Raw genomic sequence first — 19,355 nt, 5'->3', positions numbered from 1 at the left:
ATAAATGAGGCGGAAGAAGACAGAGAGACCACCGACCTGTCTGTGATGACGAAGTGATAGGCCCATAGATTCAGCTTCATTGTTAGGGATTCCAATGATCTTGTAGGCCTTGGTTCCCACAGCATCAAGCTGAGAAAGATGTGAGGCAGGAGAGCCAGCCCAGAGGGAGAGCACTATTCATCAAGTTGTGGATGAAAGCCTTGTAGGTGGATTTAAAAGGATAAGAGCACCGACAATCCCCATAGGTTGGCACCCATCGGGATGATGAAATTCCTCCTTAGGAAATGCCCGCTAAGTGCAGCGAGAAAGGTGTCGCCATACCCAGAATTCCCCATGAGTGACAGCACTTCCCCCAAGATCAGTGGTTGTGTTCCTGATGTTCGCTTAATGGTTAAAGTATCTGCTTTAAGACCTTAGGGTCATGAGTTCTAAATCTCTGTTCGGCCGTTAAATAACACCAGGTGGGTTGAAGAGGTTACAATCAATCTGGGAAGCATAGAGACATCCCAAATGCATTCAAACATCATTTGAAAAAATGGGGTGGAGGGCGGAGTTGCCATGAAAATGACATGTTTGCAAAAAAATTTTAAAATGATTTGAATGATAATTATTAGAAACAACATGAGGTGGTGATGAACTGCATCCGTGAAGTAGCTCAATACTATCCGTGGAGTAGCTGTGATCTGCAACATGAGGTGGTGATGAGCTACAACCCTGAAACAGGGTTGTATCTCATGATTGGACAGATGATTGGATAGATACAGGAATGCAATTCCACAGGCAGGAGAATATAGGGGTAAAGGAATGCAGGTGAGCAGTGAGCCAAAGCCTTGGAAGGTTGACGAGGAGGAGATTTCAGGATGAAATGCATTCATCGTGCAAGGCTTGGCAAGGAGTGGACAGCTGAAAGAGCAGAAGGTGTAAGGTCCAGTGATAGAAAACATTTAGGCCACTTACTTGTCCATTGTGGAGGTGGTTCATATGCAACCTGCGGCTGCTTGGCTGCATCATTTTCTGGAGGTGCAGCTAGATGACAGGACGAGTGAGAGATATGATGCAGAGGTGGCACCTCATCAGAAAAAGCAATTCTTCAATGTACCTCCTTTTTTTTGCCTACTTTATCACTATCTGCAAATTGCTTCTTGTCTGACCATCCCTTGCTCACTTGCTTTCTCTGTATTGCTGTTCGCATGTTGACCTCTCATCTTTAGTTTTCTCGCACTTCCAAGAGCCCTAGGCCTTGTTTTGAAATTATTTCTAGGCAGTAACTAATTTAGTGGGACTAAGGAAGGGCTGGGGCCTACAGCTGGTTTTGGAGGCCAGTTTGGGAATGTCGTTTGTCCAAAAGGGGTCATGGCTTATGGTTAGGTCGAGGAGATTTGTGGACTAAACCTGTTCCAAGGGCTAGAGGTTGTTCGCAGGCATGGATGTGTGGACTGGCATGACATTCCTTCCCGAAGGACAAAGTTCGATGTGAGACTTATACTACATGGCCAAAAGTATGCGAACACCCCTTGTAATTCGTGGATTCGGCTGTATCAGCCACACCCATTGCTGACAGGTATATATAATCAAGCACACAGCCATGCAATATCCATAGACAAACATTGGCAGTAGAATGGGCCGTACTGAAGAGCCCAGTTCTTTTTTGTTTTTTTTTGTATACAGAATCGAAGCTCGTGAAAGAGCTAACATTTATTCCACAAACAAATGAAACAGACAAACAAAATATATAAAAAGAGGGAGCGGTAGACAAGATGGGGAGAGAAGGGGAAGCACACAAACACAACATTTGAGAGCAGGGACATCGGGAGATGTGTGGGAGGGAGAGGGCTTGGGGGGAGGAGGCGTGGAAAGGGGGCGGGGGGGGGGGGGGTGGGAGAAGTATAAAACACAAGGACACCAAGGACTTCCAGGACAGAAGTTGGTATTTCAAAAAAGTGGATTTGGGGTGAAATTAGTGGGGGTAGAAAAGATCAAGGTTTTGGATGGGAGAAGATAAGAGATGGTGGTGAACAGCTGTTTTAAAGACCTGGAGGGAGGAGTGGGATTGAAGAGCGTGAGGGAGTTTGTTACAGAGGCGGGAAAAAAGAGGAATGAAGGAGTGAAGGTGAGCAGAGAGTCTTGATTTTGGCAGTTTAACCAGTAATTTTGGCAGTAATTTTGGCAGTGACTTTCAACGTGGCACCGTCATGGGATGCCACCTTTCCAATAAGGCAGTTAGTCAAATTTCTGCTCTGCTGGAGCTGCCCTGGTCAACTGTAAGTGCTGTTATTGTGAAGTGGAAACGTCTAGGAGCAACAACAGCTCATCAGCAAAGTGGTAGGCCACACAAGCTCACAGAACCAGACCGCCAAGTGCTGAAGCACGTAGCGCATCAAAAAATCGTCTGTCCCCCATTGCAACACTCACTACCGAGTTCCAAACTGCCTCTGGAAGCAACGTCAGCACAACAACTGTTTATTGCGAGCTTCATGAAATGGGTTTCCATGGCGAGCAGCTGCACACAAGCCCGCCTAAGATCACCATGCGCAATGCCAAACGTCGGCTGGAGTGGTGTAAATCTCGCCACCATTGGACTCTGGAGCAGTGGAACCGCGTTTTCTGGAGTGATGAATCACGCTTCACCATCTGGCAGTCCGACGGGTGAATCTGGGTTTGGCGGATGCAAGGAGAATGCTACCTGCCCAATTGCAAAATGCCAACTGTAAAGTTTGGTGGAGGAGGAATTAGAGTCTGGGGCTGTTTCTCATGGTTCGGGCTTGGCCCCTTATTTCCAGTGAAGGGAAATCTTAACGCTACAGCATACAATAACATTCTAGATGATTGTCTGCTTCCATCTTTGTGGCAGCAGTTTGGGGAAGGCCCTTTCCAATTTCAGCATGACAATGCCCCCATGCACAAAGCAAAGTCCATATGGAAATGGTCTTTCGAGATTGGTGTGGGAGAACTTGACTGGCCTGAACAGAGCCCTGACCGACCCCATCGAACACCTTTGGGATTAATTGGAATGCCAACTGCGAGCCAGGCCTAATCGCCCAGCATCATTGCCCGACCTCACTAATGCTCTTGTGGCTGAATGGAAGCAAATAATAATAATAATAAAGGAGTCTTATATAGCCCCATCAAGCAGAGTAAACTACCCTCATGGCGCTTTACATTATCATGCGAACGCACACACACCGCACACACACACACACACACACACACACACAAACATACACACACACAGACACACCTTCACTCTTGCCCTATTCCTCTCCCTCCCCATTCAAAACCCACAGATGTGTACTCCCCCTCCTCCTCCCCTCCCTCCCCCGCACATGTACACAGACATACTCTCGATCTCTGTCCCACCTCAAACCAAAGGGAAAACAGGACTTAGACTTTGAAAGACTTGTGAAAGAGATAGGTTTTGAGGGAGGTTTTAAAGGCAGGAAGAGAGTCAACATGTCGAACAGAGGAAGGCAAGTCATTCCAGAGCAGAGGTGCAGCAAACGAAAAGGATTTCTCGCCAAACGACTTGGTGCTGGTGCGCGGCGGCTCTAAGGTCATAGATTCGTCGCTTGAACGAAGCCGTCGTCGCCGAGGTTCATAGAGAGTGAGCAAATCGGAGAGATAGTGAGGTCCTGCTCCACACAATGATTTATAACATAGTGTGCAAATTTTGTATTGCACACGAGCAGAGACAGGCAGCCAGTGTAAAGATTCAAGGAGCGGAGTAACATGGTCAGACTTCTTCGCCTTACAGACAAGACGAGCGGCAGAGTTTTGAACCTTTTGTATCTTATCCAAGAGAAACTGAGGGCAGCCAGCATACAAAGAATTACAATAGTCTAGCCTTGAGAGGACAAGGGCACAGACCAGAGTTAGAGCAGCCTGAGGAGTAAGAAAGTGGCGAATGGATGCGATCTTTCGCAGCTGAAAGTATGCTGATTTGCAAGTTTGAAGTACTTGCTTGGAAAATGTCATGTTACAGTCGAAAACCACACCAAGGTTCTTGGCCGACGAAACAAAGTTTACATCGGTTTCACCAACATGAATAGTGGTAGGAAGTGAACATTGTAGAGGACATCTGCGCGATCTTACAATCATAGACTCTGTTTTAGCATCGTTCAGCTGAAGTTTGTTGTGGGTCATCCACGCCTTCACGTCGGCAATACAGCCTTCTAACACTTCAACAGTCGGCACGATTTGTTGAATCGTGCTTCCTTTGTACAGCTGATTGTCGTCCGCAAAGGCGTGGTGATCAACTGAATGTCTGGCAACAAGATCAAATCGAGGCTGAGTGTACAAAAGAAAGAGGATAGGTCCCAGGACTGAGCCCTGGGGAACGCCAAAGGAAAGCGGAGAAGGGGCTGATTTCTGGCCATTGACAACAACTGTTTGCACTCTATCAGTAAGATAGGACATCAGCCAAGAAAGGGGAGTACCAGTCATACCAAATGTGATTTCAAGACGACGAATTAAGACACTATGGTCAATCGTGTCAAAGGCGGCAGACAAGTCTAGAAGAACAAGAACGGAAACCTTACCACAGTCAAGAGAGGTCAGAAGATCATTGGTTATTCTTAGGAGAGCGGTCTCGGTGCTATGGCCTGGTCTATATGCTGACTGGCGAGAATTGAAAAGATTATTTGAAACTAGAAGGTCATTCATCTGTGATAGCACAATTCTTTCTGTGATCTTTGACAGGAAAGACAGGTTGGAGATAGGACGGTAATTTTTCATGTCGTTAAGGTCAAGGGTGGGCTTTTTAAGAAGTGGTTTAACAAGAGCTTGTTTAAAGAGAAGCGGAAATGAACCCGTAGTCAGAGAATCATTGATAACTGCAGTAATAAATGGGAGGAGGGTGTCCAAACACTCAATAAACAAATCGGTGGGAAGGGGGTCAAGATCACATGTTTTTGTGTTTGACTTGAGGATTGTACATTTGACAATTTCCTCAGTAACAGGAGTAAACGAACTAAGAGGTCGCCCGTGAAAGCAGTGTTCAGCATCATCGAAGGAAAGGAGTGACTGCTTGTCAAGATTGTTTCTTATTGACTGAATTTTATTGTGAAAGAAATGCAGGAAGCGTTGGGGTAGTTCGTTTTGAGGAAATACAGTGGGAAGAACGGATTTATTTTTGGTGGCAAACAGGCGGTTGGTAATACTGAACAGTTGCTTGCAGGAGGAGCTCCTAGTAATCCGATCAGAAATATATGACGTTTTTGCTTTCAGAATGATTTTTATGACGAGTCTTTTAGCTATGTTATACAACTGTTTATGGACTGTGAGGCCAGTCTTCAGCCACTGTCTCTCGGCACGTCGTCGTTCCTTTTTGGCAGCCCTGACTTCGTAGCTGACTGCGCTGAACCAAGGAGTACTCCTGCGTCTGGGAACGGCGCGCCGTGTCGCTGGAGCATGACAGTCCAACGCTGTGCGGAGGCAACAGTCGAGGTCTTCTGCAGTGACGTAGGAACGGCCAGAGAGACGGGTGCGAAGGTCCTCTTTGAAGGCGGAACGGTCGATGGCACGAATGTTGCGGGCAGTGATGAAGGTGGGCTGAAGACGAGGAACAGCAAAACTCAGGTGGCTGGTGACACAGAAGCAATGTCTGATGTGACATCATCAGACATCAGTCAGTCATCAGTGACAGGTATTGGTATTGGTGACAGGTATTGGTGATAGTCATCAGTGACATCAGTGACAGAAGCAATGAAGCAAATCCCTGCAGCAATGTTCCAACATCTAGTGGAAAGCCTTCCCTGAAGAGTGGAGACTGTTATAGCAGCAAAGGGGGGACCGACTCCATATTAATGCCCATGATTTTGGAATGAGATGTTCGATGTTCAGGTGTCCACATACTTTTGGTCATGTAGTGTATCTGGACCAAATTCTGATTTTATCTAAATTGGTTGTGGTGGGATCTACCATTCATTGTGCAGGCTTCGAAAATTTGGCCATGAAGGCCTCTTGGACTGAAAGTCACCTTTTGTGTTCTGTGGTGTCATTGCTGTGATAACGCTATGAACCATCACCATGGCATTGTACGTTCAGTCGTCATCGCCATGCATTCTTTCATCCATGTTGTGGTCGGGGTAATTCAACGACAATGAGAACAAGTTGTCCCATTATCCGACATTACACTATCTTCAAAAGAGGCATTCACTTACACATGAATAGACCCCACCCACAGAAACTGTGTGGTGACATCGAATTGGATGCTGGAAAGTGACACTCAGGCCTGTCTGGATGGCCTGCACTCTAGAGGTATGTACACTAACTTCTAAGCTATTTGGCCTGGGTTTGAATCTCGGCCCAGATATAAACTGTCATCCTGGGGTGTGTTGTTACCATGTTTCGAAGGCAGGGTGATTCATCAATGTATCCCTGGGAAGGATGTTAAACCTGTCGTTACTTCTGCCTGTGTTCGTTGGTGGACGTTAAAGATCCCATGGTGTCCTTCGCGAAGAATAGGAGAACTACTACGAGCATCATGAATAAATTCCAAATACTTGCACACTCCGTTGAGTGTCTTGTGTCAGAATGGCGAACCATCCAGGATTATAAACCCTAGCTAAGAAACTGCGTTGGTAAAAACAGCACCGGTAGGCTTACTGTATGCTCGATGATGATGACATGATATTGTTGTGGAAATGACTCCTTGTTGGCTGAACATTTTTAATATAGTGTAGTTATTTCCTCAATGATTGGGTCTCAGCATAAAAGTGAAGTAATTAAATGTGATAGTAGATATGTGTCGCTTACGTAATAGTTCGACACCATCAACCTTCCCTATTGTGTATTTCTAAAATAATCAACCCATTTGACCACACTTATTGACGTTTACCCTTTGGAAATGTCATAAATGTGTCTTTTTAGCGTTCTGATAGTTCTTGGGGTGCAAGATTAGGCAAGGAATCCCGTCGAGCAGACTGGGTCGAACAGCGGCTGTGAGCCGCATTGTGAGTGAGGTGACGGAGGGGTCGGTCCACCAATCCGGCTGACTTGTGGCCAATGATGATTGAGAAGGGAATGGTGTAAACCGTCATCAGTGACATGTGTGGCTGAGCTGTTGAAAGGTGATATGAGAAGGAAATAGGAGTAGAACTTGAGACCAAAGGTTGCACTGGACCAGAGCTCCTGAGAGCTGAGGCATGTCTCTCCCAGCCGAGCCACGCAATACCTGGACTTACCAATACCTGTCTTAATAACTTACCAATACCTGTCTTAGTCTTACCAATACCTGTCTTAGTCTTAGTCTTAGTCACTGTCTTAGTCTTACCAATAAATCTTACCAAATACCTGTCTTACCAATACTTACCAATACCTGTCTTACCAATGTCTACCAATACTTTACCAATACCTGTCAAATATAACTTACCAATACCTGTCTCACTGGACCAGAGCTCCTGAGAGCTGAGGCATGTCTCTCCCAGCCGAGCCATGCAATACCCAGTCAGAGTCATGCCTCTCTCCATTTCCTCCACCACAGTTAGATCCTGTATGGAGTGGCCAGGACATTCCATCATCTACGGAACTTGCCAGGTTTTCAGTCCTGTCGCTTCCTTCTGGCTCTTCATGGTGTGCGCAGGAGGCCTTAAGGCATAATTAATTAAGTTTCCCGTTTGTTCGTTGTTTGGTTTATGGACACGTCTCCGTTTGGTGGATTAAGGGGACTGTTTTACGGGAACGTCCCCCTTCTCCCTTCCCCCCACCCCTCCCCCATACCATTGTTGTTCTCTTATTAAATACACTTGGTCTCGGGGTGAATACTGGCTGTGGTGGCTGCTTTATTTTGTGGTTCTATAATGACCTGTTTAGGGAAATAATTGATCGTGGCCTCCACGGCCCGAGTTAGACCGCATGAGTCATGTGACATAGGTTGCTCGGCCTAAGATTTGATCCAGTCATGTGACGCATGTCGGTGCAGCACCGGGCTGCTTTGAGACTTCCAATCTGCACGGCAACACGGTTGTCAGAGGCAGATCCAGCAGGGACGTCTCAAAGCGGTCGACTGTAGCGGTCGCTTTGACCCGACCCGCCGAGTTTAAACTGGGCAACAGGAATGGTCGGATGGATGGCTGTAACAATAGGAAATGATAATCGAGACAATGATTGCATCGAACTCAAAAACACTGGAACCATGCGTCCCTGCTAAGGGCGATGAGCTATAACACTCTCCCTAACTCTTTCTGTCACTCTCTTCTTCTGTAGTCCCCTTACATGTCTTTGATTGCCTCCCCTCTCACCATTTTATAGTTCTGTCGGTAATCATAACTGAAACAAGACCAATTTTTAAAAAGTAATTGCTTTAGCACCTGACATTGTTGGTACCTGTCATGCGATGACAGCACTACACCTCTGCACCATCCTCTCAAACTAAGGTTCGATGAATAAGAGACTCATTATGACTTTGAAAATATATAATTAGATTTTCTTGTACACAACCATCGGTATACTTTGTATTTTGGCGTGTTTTGGTCTATTTTATCTCGTCCGTGGAAGATATAGTTTGGGAAAAGCGATGTTGGAGGAGGTTTTGATGTAAACGAATAAATTACTTGAGCTTTTTTGAATTTTATATGAATTCCTTTAGATTTCTAAATCTCGTGTCTTGTAGTCAAATGTTCTCTTCTTATGACGATCGGTCTTTTGAAAAGCCTTGTATTTTAACGTCTTTTGTGCTCGTCATGTCAGAGTGAATTCAAGGCCTCTCGAGCATGTTTGCACCAGTGAGCTTACATCAAACACATGATCATCTCAAATACTCATCAAGTGTATTAAACAAATATATTAATGATGGATTCTTCAAAGTACATTGTATCCAATATATACAGTATATATGTATATATATATATATATATATATATATATATATATATATATATATATATATATACATACAGTGCCTATAGAAAGTATACACCCCCTTTCAAATGTTTCACCTTTTGTTGCCTTATAGCCTGAAATTAAAATGCATTAAATAAGACTTTTTCCACCTTTATTTAACCTGCAGCTTCCAAGTGAAAAACAAAGTCTACAAATTCCAGAAAATTAATTAAAAATACAAAACTAGATTATCTTGGTTGGCTAAGTGTCTATAGGATAAGTGTCCCTTATAATAGCAATTGTAAATGAGCTCAGGGGTAACCAGTCGCATTCAAAATCACGCACCTCCACCTGTGTTAAAATGTAGTGATTCTGATTATTTCAGAATTAAATCTGCTGTTCCTATTAATCCTATATGCTTAAGTCACACATAGGCGGATTTGTCGGCGACTACTGGCGACTGGAAAAATCGCCACCACCCGCCGACAATCGTAATGAAACCGTAATGGACGGTCGCCTGTAGTCGTGGTTATCCTCCCCAGGTCGGCTGCAGTCGGCAAGAGCCGCAAAGGAGCCAAATATTTTTTTAAATGTTTAAAAACGGCGCGCTCAGTCGCACTCGAAAAAAATCCGCCATGCTGTCGTGATGGAACCGCCATGCTGTCGTCGGTATCCGTAATAAGAGCGTAAAGCGGCCGCAACCCAGTCGCTCATAGTCTTCCGCAATCGCCCCAGCATCGCCCCACCAGCTAGCACGGCAGCGATGCGAATGCCATACGGCCTTCCTGCGGCATCTTCCCGACTACGGGCCGACACTGTTGCGGCTGCATATCGACTACAGAAGAACTGCCACGTCTCCCCTGCGGCTATGGGAGACTGACGACGACAGCAGTAGGACTAGTGGCGGCCGAGTTACGGCCACTGGCGACAGAGATACGACTGCCTGGTGACTGCATTACGACATACCACGATTGCATGGCAAGACAGGATGGTGTGAGGGTCTCCGTGGAGTGAGGTCCTGTGGTGCCGACAAGGATATGGCTTTATTGTTTGGACTTGGGACTTTTGGGAACTTTATTTTTGGGACTTTGGTCCTTTGGAAACTTTATTTATGGGACTTGGGACCAGTGGAAATAATTTGTTGGACTTTATTTCCATTCTCTCTCCCTGCAGAAAAGTTTGATTATTACATTACAATGATACATCTTTATTAACTTTCTTATTGTACATCAAACATCTTTATGCTTCATGTCATACATCATTGAAATGAATAAAGTGAAATGTAAAATAGAGAAATAAAGATTTAAAAAGTTGTGTGAATCGTCTCCAATCGCCGGCGGTCTTATTGCAGTCTTGCGGACGTCGGAGTAAACCGCCACCCGGCCCCAATGCAGTCGCCGCGACCCGCCATCGGTCGTAATCTAGCCGCCAGACTGTCGCCACGCTGCCGCCGTGCATCCGCAATGCAGTCGTCGTCGATCTTCGACAGTCGCCATCCAACTCGGGGCGTCGTCGCAATGCAGTCGCAATGTGGCCGCCTGCAGTCGCCATACTGCCGCCTGACCATATTTGACCGCCCGAAATCGCCAGTAGTCGCCGAAAAATCTTGATCGCCGGCAGTCGCCAGTAGTCGCCAAAATATCCGCCTATGTGTGACTTAGGCAATAGGTTTCCTCTGCTGGGTAGTGCATTTCACTGCCCAGTTTATGCCGTGTTGAGCAAGCTGCAAGAGGAGGGTGCTTCAGTGTCCACCTTGAGCAGCTTGTTAGCCTTGTTGTGTTTGTCCTGCGCGTTTTGCCCCCATCTAGTCTATGTGTTTATCTTCTACTTTTTGTCTTTGTTTATCCTGCATTTTCGTTCGTCTCCCTTCCTGCTTTTCCCCAGCCTTCCTCCTGTTTGGCGGCCTCGCGCTTCCCCGCTTCCCTCCCTCCCTCTCCCCACCCGTCATTCCACGTGTTGTCCTCTTCCGCTCCACAGGACTCCGACATGGCGACAATGCGCCGTAACTGTGTCTGATTTAAATTCGTGAAGGAGGGACTCGTTCTACCAGGTGAGGTGTTTGGTCGGACGGTTTTGTTGGACACGGAGTTGAAGGCTGAGGATTTTTATTGTCTCATCTCCTTGGCCCGTGGGTTTGATGTGTCATTCCAGTCTCCTGGAAGACTGGCTGAGTTCTGGGTGAGGTGGACTTCCGCCCGGTCAGCTGGATCTCTGGCTGATTGGGTGGTCGAGATCATGAGAGGATCGTGACGGTCTGTCCGCCTCTACAATGAGAGTGTTTCTGATTTTGACGTGCAGTATTGGTTGTCTCGATGTTGATGTTAAAAGCCCACCACGGTACATCCGAAATGGTTTGGGTATGTCTATGTACTGGAGCTCAGCAGTATCGCGTTAAGTTCCGGGTCAAGGATGATGGCACGGTTAATCAAATTCCTAAAGGGATTGTAATCGGGATGGGCCGTGGGGAAGTGTTTTTCGGGTCAGCCCAATGTATGCCGCAGGTGCGGACAACTGGACCACTTTGTATCTGCGTGTAAAGAACCGTTTTGCTCGCAGTGTGGCCAGTTGGGACATTTGAGGGAGCACTGCACCTCTGAGGTTCGGTATAGCTCTTGCAGTACCATCTGGCACACCTTCTGCTCCTGCCCGCAGAGCTACGCGAACAAGATGCGTGCGTCTGGGGGTTGGGGTGTTGACCCCGGGACAAGTGGAAGGGCAGTGGCTGGTTTGCCTGTTCCCTCCCACCCCCGCAGCGAAAGATGGTAGGAGGAAGAAGGGAGAAAACGTGGTGGCCGCTGCGGTCCCTGTGGCCCAGGCAGACCGTAACGAGATGGTGGTGGCAGGTGGTTCGGGGTTGTCCTCCCACCCCAGTGCTCGGGAAGAGCCGTAGGAGGAGCGGAAGGAGGGTGCTGCGGTGCGACATGTCGATCCACAATCGGTGGAGGCTGAGCCCTCGAGGGGAGGAGGAGAGGATAACGTCTCCTCCTCGGACTATGAGGACATGTACTCAGGGGAATGGGAGATGAAGAAACACAGGAGGGGCCACAATAAGGGGAAGGCCCCAGTGAAGGAAGGCCCCTGGTCCATTTATAAGGCAAAACACCTGAGGGTTACGGAGACGGACTTCAAGGAGGCGAGAAAGAGCCGCCCCGACCCTCAAGTGACTTTGAACGTGGAGATTGAGAAATGGCTGCATGAGCCTCCTCCCCCACTCTCCCCTATCCACTCCCCTGCCCACTCCCCCATCCTCTCGCGATCCCGCTTTCCGTGAGGACGCTGCCTGGGTCCCAGCCCTGGGCCCCCTGCTGGGGGTGGGATGAGCGAAGGGGGCTAAACAAGGGAAAAGGTGAACCTTGATATTTTAGTGGACTTTTGGTTATTTTTATTGTTGTTTATTGGTTTGATGTATTGTTATTGACTTGTTTGTTTTGGATTTATTGTTTATTTACTTGCTTGATTCTTGTTCTTGATTTATTTGGTTTTGATTATGGCTTTGATTTCTAGTTTGATGTTTTGATGGTTTTTTTTTAACCTCTTTTGTCATAAAAAAGGCTTAGGCCATTAAGACCATGAGTACCAAGGAGTTTTCAAAAGACCTCCGGATGTAGTTGTGGAAAGGCACAGATCAGGGGATGGTTTGAAATATTTCAAAGGCCTTGAATTTCCCTTGGAGCAAAGTCAAGACAATCATTAAGAAGTGGAAGGCGTATGGTACCACAAAGACCCTGCCTATATCAGGCCTTCCCCCAAAACTGGATGACCAAGCAAGGAGGAGACTGGTCGGAGAGGCCACCAAGAGGCCAATGGCAACTTTGAAAGGGCTACAGCCCTTTATGGCAAAGACTGGTCACTGTATTCCTGTGACAACAATATCCCAAGCACTGTACAATAAGGAAGCCATTACTCAAAAAAGCCCGCCTTGAGTCCCGTTTGAGATACCAGTATGTAAAAAAAAACACTCCAGAGATTCTGAAGCCATGTGGAAAAAAAGTTATGTGGTCTGACAAAACCAAGATAGAACCTTTTGGCCTAAATGCACAATGTTACGTTTGGTGCAAACCCAACACACCACAACACCCAAAGAACACCATCCCTACTGTGAAGCATGGTGGTGGCCGCATCATGTTATGGGGATGTTTCTCACAAGCAGGGACTGCGGCACTTGTTAGGATAGAAGGGAAAATGTATGGAGCAAAATTCAGAGAAATCCTAGAGGAAAACCGGCTTCCCTCTAGAGGAAAGCTGAATTTGGGACAGAAGTTCACCTTTCAGCATGACAATGACCCAAAACACACAGCCAAAGCTACAACTGGAGTGGCTAAGGAACAAAAAGATAAATGTCCTTGTGTGGCCCAATCAGAGCCCCGACCTGATAAATCCAATCAAAGATCTGTGGCATGACTTTAAGATTGCTGTCCATCAACGCTCCCCACGCAACTAGACTGAGCTTGAACAATTTTGTCCAGAATAATGGGAAAAGATTGCCCAATCAAGGTGTGCAAAGTTGGGAGAGACTTATCGCAACAGACTCACACCTGTAATTGCTGTCAAAGGTGCTTCCACCAAGTATTAACTCAGGGGGTTGGACACTTATCCGACCCAGATAAACAAGTTTTGTATTTTTTATTAATTTTTTGGAAATTCGTAGAATTTGTTTTTCAATTGGAATTTGTGGATTACGATGTGTAAATAAAGGTGGAAAAGTCTGGTTTAATGCAATTTAATTCCAGGCTATAAGGCAACAAAAGGTGACAATCTTGATATATATTACCTTTTTTGTCATCCAAGACATTCCAGCTTCCAATTCCCACGTTGTATAAACTGAACAGCGGAAAATCTTCTAAAGGAACAAACACGAGCAGGTGCAGCCGATACCTGGTGACCTGTCCGTCCGACTGCTCGGCCCAGACGTACCACTAGGCCGGTAATCAGCACACATCACAATTGGTGTAAAGGGAGTGCACAGCACACGTGCCGCGACAAATGCTTTTGGCACGAAGGAAATGCCATTGGCATCTCGGCTCCATTATGTAAAGCGCAATAGTTTGGCTTGGGGAGGGAAGGATGAGCCGAGAGTTTGCATACAAGATACAAGAAAGGGTTATCAAAATGGAGGACCGAGAAGAGGAGACGATTCCGTCGGAGGGGTCGGAGGAAGAGGAGCGTTGGACAATTTATTCGAATTGAGAATGGGGGAGAGGGGTTGATGCGAGGGTACGGAGCAAGCGTCACAATTAATTACCCCACCGAGAGTGCAAAGCACAGAGCACATTTCTATTAGCCCAGGACCCCTGCAAGTATGTCATTAGCAGAAACGCATTTAATTTCCGCAAATCGGGGCTCTGTGCTCGGCCATTTGAGAGGCCTGCGATGAGGGTCCTTACAGACCAGGCCAAAACGGCGCCAACCACGTGCAGACCCAGAAAACTTTTTCCAACTCTGCGAGCGCATGTCCACCGTGATTATGGTTTCAACACCTCACAGTTTACCTTGTTGTTACTCCTTTTATTCGAAGGTGGATGAAGGTTATGTTTTCACTTCTGTCCGTCTGTTTTTCTGTCTGTGAACAGGATAACTCAAAAAGTCATGGACGGATTCGGACGAAACTTGGTGGATAAGTTGGGAAAGTGACAAGAACAAGGCGATTAAATTTTGGTTCAGGTCCGAATCCAGATCCGACCTGCCAGTGGGATACAAAACGTAAACCGTTCAATGTTCAGCCTGGTTCAGGTATTCTCTATACCAAGTAGGGCCTACCGCTTTGTCTGCTTTCATCTTGCTATAATCTATGAACGAGTTCAGTTGCAGCTTACAGGTGTACTGCACGTGCCTAGCTCACGCAAACAAAATGTAGTACCACAATTACGCATCGTGTAAGAATTTGTTTGTAATCTATTGTGAGCATCTGCATGGTTGGTATATGTATTTGGCCCTTGCAGCTGTCAAGCGATGACGTTTCTTCACAAGACACGCCCACACGCTGAGTTTGCGTCAGATTCAGAGGAAATTGAACTTCAATATAGGCCGACGGTTGGCATATGGTTTATCATTGCCTCTGTTAATCTGTGAATGTTCAATGGAGTGTGAATGCTTGTTGAACGAGCCGTATGGCTTCTAAATTCATGCGAGGCATGTCCCACACACCAAACCGCATTGCTCACTCCATCTCAGGGCCTCAAGGGTAAGCATGGTAAGGCCTATTGCACTCCAATACACATAGAATATGGAATTGCGACGAAATAGGATGATAGGGACAGTTTCAGAGAGAGGACATGAAGCTCATATAATATACAGTCACGTGAAAAAGTAAGTACACCACATGTAAAGTTTTGACTTTTTCAACATATTTCAACATACAGCTATTTGATCTTCATTTCAACAATATTGATAGATAAAGGTGATATAACATAACAAATATCATGAAACATTTACATTTTGTAGTCCATTGTATAATTTAAATAAACATGAATGCAAATTTCGCATGTGGAAAAAGTAAGTACACCCTTGGCTCTAATAGGTGATATTGCCACCTTTGGCAGAAACAACCTCAAGTAGGCGTTTCTTATAACTGTCTACCAGTCTCTGACATCGACTGGGAGAAATTTTTGCCCCCTCCTCCATGTAGAATTCTTTCAGCTGTGCGATGTTTGAGGGGTTTCTTGCATACACAGCTCGTTTCAAATCCCCCCACAACATCTCGATGGGATTCAGATCCGGGCTTTGACTTGGCCATTCCAGAACCCTCCATTTCTTTCTTTTCAGCCATTCCTTGGTGGATTTACTGGTATGTTTAGGGTCATTGTCACGTTGCAAGGTCCACCTTCGGTTGAGCTTCAACTTTCCGACAGATGGCCTCACATTATCCTCAAGCACGCTCTGGTACAATGAAGAATTCATAGTGGATTCTAAGATGGTGAGCTGCCCAGGCCCTGATGCAGCAAAGCTGCCCCAAACCATAATATTTCCACCACCATACTTTACAGTTGGTATCAGGTTCTTGTGGTCAAATGCTGTCTTTGGTGTCTTCTGGTACTTTGGCCAAATAGCTCTACCTTTGACTCATCTGTCCAGAGCACATTGTTCCAGAAGTACTGGTCTTTGCCTAAGTGTTCATTGGCAAACTTTAGTCTTGCCCTGATGTTCTTTCTAGACAGCAAAGGTTTCCTCCTGGCACACCTCCCATGTAGATCAAATTTGTGCAGCCTCTTTCTAATGGTAGACTCGTGCACTTTGACATCAACAGTGGCAAGAGCTACCTGTAGGTCCCGTGATGACATTCTGGGGTTCTTAGATACTTCTTTCAGCATCTTGCGGTCTGCTCTCTGGCTGAACTTGCTGGGGCGGCCTGGCCTGATCAAGTTGGCAGTCATTTGGAATCTTCTCCACTTGTAGATGATCTTCTGGACAGTCGAATGATTGATTTCAAATTGTTGCAGATCTTTATAAATCCCTTCCCAGACTCGTAGGCATCTATTACCTTCTTTCTGAAGGCCTCAGAGAGCTCTTTTGATCTAGCCATGGTGACGCCGCACACTTCAACAGCAAAGAGCAAACCAAACTAAATGTCTGGGGTTTAAATAAGACAGGTTCCTCCAAGATCCTCTCTAACGATGTTCTAATCATTTGCACTTGAGCTGGTGCACCTGATTCTAATTTTAGGTATTTGAAGTAGTGATAAATGTAGGGGTGTACTTACTTTTTCACGTGACTGTATATATATATATATATGTATATATATATATATATATATATATATATATATATATATATATATATATATATATATATATTGTTACGGACATATATATATATATATGTATATATATGTATGTATATATTGTTACGGATCTCGGTTTCGGCACTCCCCTTACCGAGGGGGGTTTAATCCCCTCTTCTTTTAAGCTGGCCGTCAGGGTCCTGGAACTATCTCGCTCCTTTGCGGGATGAGATTGGCCAGGGTGATTGGTCAAGGTTTTCCCAAATACCTTCACCAATTTCTCTGCAAAGCAGGGAAATGAGTCCCCGCTCGAACCGCGGATGTGATGGTAGATTGCTGAGCGGTTTAGCAACCCGCAGCTCGAGCCATTAACAAAGGACTAAACCCGACTATAAAGCGTTTGGCCAAAATCACACCACAGGTATTCAATGGAAAGAAGGGACTAAAGCAATCGTGGGAAAGAGGAGGCCAAAGTAAGGAATAACAGATATTTATTAATTACGAGCAGAAGTACCCGGCATTGCCAGGCAGGGGAGGGGAGAGGAGGGGTGAAGGGGAGGGGACGGGAACGGGGGGGAGGGGAACGGGGGGAGGGGAGGAGAGGGGGTGGGGAGGGGAGAAGAGGGGGGAGGGGAGGGGGAGGGAGGGGGGAGGGGAGGAGAGGGGGGGAAGGGGTGGGGGAGGGATGGGAGGGTGGGGGGGGGAGGGAGGAGGGTGGGGGGGAGGGGGAGGGGTAGTGGGAGGGGGGAGGGTGGGAGGGGGAGGGGGAGGGTGGAGGGGGGATGGGGGGGAGGGGGAGAGGGAGAGGGAAGGGAGGGGGAGGGGGAAAAGGGAGGGGAGGGGAGGACGGAGGGGGGAGGGGGAAGGGGGAGGCGTGGGGGAGGGCCAGTCAACAATGACGTTGCCGTTCTCATGGTCGGAGAGCAGCACAACAATCGCGACATCGTCCTGCATCTTCGCAATAGCATGAAGCGGATTTTGGAGACACCGATCCTGTGATGCCCTCCAGTACCGGCGTTGCCGGGCGGGGGAAGGGAGACCTGTACATTCCCAACCCGTACATTCGCCCTCTCGACTCAAGCTCACTCGGACAAAAGCCTCACACAAATTACACCGTGAAGGCCCAATGGCCATGTCTATGCCACAAATCAAGTACGTGAGCGAGTCGGGCGCACTGAATTGAAAATATATAGAACGCTCATACTCCGTGAAAAGTGAAGCCGCCGTGTCGCCATCCTGGTTAGCACGACTCGACCAACTCACTTAGCGGATCTCGTTTGTTTTGAACGTGTGAATTACATGTGAACGCGTAACTGTGAGTTTATGGCGGCAAGGAACATCATGTGATCGCTCTGAGCAAATCAGCGCGCTGCTCTGCCACCTGCTCAGATTCCGTGTATAATATTCCTCGCTGAAATGCGCTGAGGTAAATATGAATAAAAAATATGGATCTCGTAAAGATGAAAGGAAAAAAAACGGATGTGGTGTGAATGGCAATGTTCCTCGCTGAAATGTGAAAAAACGCAATCGCTTTTCGCTCTGAAATACGTGCGAATGCGTAACTGAGTTTATGGTGGCAAGGAACATCACGTGATCGCTCTGAGCGAAATAGCGCGCTGCTCTGCCACCGCCTCAGATTCCGTGCATAATATTCCTCGCTGAAATGCGCTGAGGTAAAAATATGGTTTAAAAAATATTATGAAATATTTTTTTTTAGGTCGGCCATGTTCTTCCCAGGCTCAATGGCCATGTCTATGCCAAATATCAAGCACGTGAGCCTCTCCGTTTAGGAGTCTATCGGTAACATACACACACACACACACAAACTGTGTTTTAAATATATAGATGTACACGAAAACCCAAAGAAGAGGAAACGAAAGAAGTTCATTTACAAGGAGGAAAAAGCAGATACACAGGGCAAGCCTTTAAAACAGTCTTAATTATCAATTCCCAGACAGAACAAACACAGACTCACACGAAAGGGGAATAGCAGGCAGGAATCACTGGAAGAAGGAGAAGGTCCAGGTGGGACAACAGGGCTGGAAGGTTCGGCAGGGCACAGCAAAGAGGTCCGCTCCGGGTCCACACTCCAGGCTGGAAGCGAGCAGCCAGCGACAGGTACACGTATTCGTTTCACGCGGTAGGGCTGTTTGAAGCAGCTTGTCAGAGCTCCGCGCAGCTTCGTCTCTCTCTCTGCCTTCTTTGTCCAACTCTCTTCCAACTCCACTCAACTCTCTCAACTTCTCGGTTCGGCTGGATCACTCCTCTCCATAAGCAGTCCCCCGTGCCCACCTTTATTGCTGTGGGCCGTATCAAGCCGCGGGCTCCGAGCGCACGCCTACCGGTTGGCTCACCGCGGTGCTGGTTGGCCGGTAAGGGCTTGCTGACTCCACCTCCGATGATGCGTCGACGTGCCACGCCCGTGATCTGGTGGCTCCTCCCCCTTCTCGGCCCGACCGCATGGCCAATGGCGGCTGGTGGGGAGTTAAACGATCCAAACCAAAGGGCAGCGAACGCTGCCTGGCTGTTACTTTGCGGAGACATGGGTGAGGCGATTGGGGAATTGAAAGGGGGCTATCTTATTTGATGCAACGCAGATTCAACTACTGGGAACAGATCCTTAACTGAAACACATAATAATGAAATAACTACGAAGAGGGCCTATGGTTCGCTACGTGTTGTTCATGGACTAACTAGGGTGCGATCTTTAACCAGCCAATTGAGGGGGATATTTACAGTGGAAACATTTATAAGGGATACATTTACTAAAATTTACTGGTGAAGGTTCTAAAAACAGTAACAATATTACGTATATGTATGT

The sequence above is a fragment of the Myxine glutinosa genome, chromosome 10, assembly GCF_964187855.1.
Source record: "Myxine glutinosa chromosome 10, kmMyxGlut1.1, whole genome shotgun sequence".
Lineage (NCBI taxonomy): Eukaryota > Metazoa > Chordata > Myxini > Myxiniformes > Myxinidae > Myxine > Myxine glutinosa.
This window is presented reverse-complemented; position numbering follows the sequence as displayed.